This window comes from Echinops telfairi, unplaced genomic scaffold, assembly GCF_000313985.2.
Source record: "Echinops telfairi isolate 266 unplaced genomic scaffold, ASM31398v2 ScPeMD7_7421;HRSCAF=8459, whole genome shotgun sequence".
In the NCBI taxonomy this organism is placed as follows: Eukaryota; Metazoa; Chordata; class Mammalia; order Afrosoricida; family Tenrecidae; genus Echinops; species Echinops telfairi.
Window position 1 is genome coordinate 3,883,180 of NW_022111321.1, and position 2,452 is coordinate 3,885,631.

Genomic DNA, 2,452 nt, shown 5'->3' on the forward strand with positions numbered 1-2,452 from the left:
CTCTGTTTTACAGGGTTGCCATGAGTCAGAAATCAAGTCAAAGGACTGAAGACCAAAGGGACTAAGGAAGTCGTTGACCTTGATGGATAATCCAACGTGAGTTCCAGGAACCAATGGGGACCAGGACTTTGGCCGAGGGGAAGAGCCCATTCCAACAGTTGATGTTGATGGTAGAGCAGCAATGATGGGAGAAGAGGTGCGCCAGCTGGATGTGGAGTTTATTGAGGACCTGGGAACCCACTGGATGTCCAACAAATCCAACAGCAGAATTGAGGGCAGCTCTGAAAGCAATTGACTGAGCAAAACGCCCAACTATGGATCAACTCCTTGAAACTGATAGCAAGTTCCTCCTCAAAGATGAGACAGAATGGTTGATAACTGGAAACAAAGTGGACAGAGAACAGCCCTTGGGAGAGATTCTGTCAGCAGAAGTGATTTTGAAATTGATCTAGCTTTCCCCAGCATGGCGACTCGGTGGGCATACGTTCTCTGCCATCGAGGCAGCAAACGCAGCAAAGAGGCTAACAGAATGGCCACAGAAGGAGTTAGAAAATGACTTCATTTTCTTTCTTTTTTAAAAAAAGCATTTCATTGGGGGCTCATACAACTCTTTTCACAATCCATCCATCCATTGTATTAAGCACATTTGTACATTCATTACCCTCATCATTCTCAAAACATTTGTTCTCCACGTAAGCCCCTGGCATCAGCTCCTCGTTTTACCCCTCCTTCCTTGCTCCCCGCTCCCTCATGAACCCTTCATAATTTATAAATTATTATTTTGAATAAGCCTTCATTTCCATCCCAGGTTGTGAACCCTCTCTTTTGGAGTTAGCAACTTCCAAAGTTTTTCTTCCCTTTCCCATGGCTGTGTCCTTACTAACTGTTTTCTCCTTTTTGTTTCTATTTTTTGGTAGCATTGACATTAACATCTTTCTAGATAAATAAAAACACACCTTCCACTTTCATAAAAAAAAAGAATCGACTCAATAGCAGGGAGTTTTTGTTTGTCTTGAGAAACTGAGAAAATAAATTTCTGTTTGTTGAATTTCTCTTGTGTTTTTTTCTGTTATCACAATACTAGATGATTAAAACGGTGTGTTTCCTTTTTATTTCTAATGGTTAATAGGATAGTTAGATTTTATGTCAACTTGGTGAGGCCAGGATTCTCAGTGATTTGACTGTGAAGGTCTACTAATCCCCAGTGATTGTGATCTAACATGATGTGATCAACTCCATAATGGGATCTGCTAGGAGCAGCCAATCAAGATACGACTAGGGTGGGAAGCAACTCCTTTACTTCTACCACAGCTCTCATGCAGTTAACTGAAAGGATGTTTCCTCAGGAGAGTGGCATCCTTCTCGTTTAAGTGCACACTAGAAAAGTTTGCTTACTTTTTGCTAGACCTTAGTCCTGCACTTGGCCCATCAACCTCCAGTTCTCTAGACTCTGGTCAGACCTGTCATAGTGCCTGCCTATCCTGGGAGTCATTAGCGGCCTACCTTCTGGCCTGCCTACCTTGGATTCACTCACCTCTGCAGCTACCAGCCGCCTACCTGCTATCTTGAGTTTGTCAACCCCTGCAGCTGCCCGAGTCAGGATAATCCTCCAGCCTGACCTCTGACCCAATAACTTGGAATCTGCCTACTATTGTGTGAGCCGTTTTCTTGATATAAATTCCTCTGTCTAGGTACATACATAAGTTTCCATAGTTCTGCTTCGCTAGACAACTCAGCCTAAAACACTCTTGACGTAATTAGGTGGAAAGTTATCAGTTTCATGCCTTATACTGAGAGCATGTTCCATATTACACATTTGTCCTCCCAAAACAACATCTATTTTAATGGCTGTATAATATTTTCGCTTGGACAGCCCCATATCACGTTTTTCTTGCTAAAATAAATAATGCTTGATGTACCCTTTTGCATTCATATTTTTAGATTTCTTAAATGGAAGTGTGTTATAATAAACTTAGATGCATCCATCATCCAAGTTCAATCTGCTTCCTCTCCCATGGTCCAAATGATTTTATTTTGAAGCAAATTCCAGACATCATATAATTTAATCTATGAATAGGTTAGTACCTACCTCTAGAAGATGTGGTTTCCCTTCCTCCTCCCCACGCCCACACATTTTCATCACATATCGAATTGGTTATATAAATCTTTGGGCCTATTTCTTACTTTCCTTAGGACTGAGTGCAATAAGGGAATTCCAGGTAAATGAGATATAAGTGTCTGAAGGCTTTTCAGAATGTTGCCAGATCCCTTGTAGAAAAAACTGATCCATTTATACTCCCACAGAGCACTTTTTTGACAGCACTGTAGCCACTCCTAATGATTTACTTTATTTTTTTTGAAACCTCTATAAAAGGTTTCTTCCATTGATTCTAGGCTTTAAACATCTTCCTTGTGCAGAGGCTAATTGTATGGTCTTTAAAGTCAGTTTGTC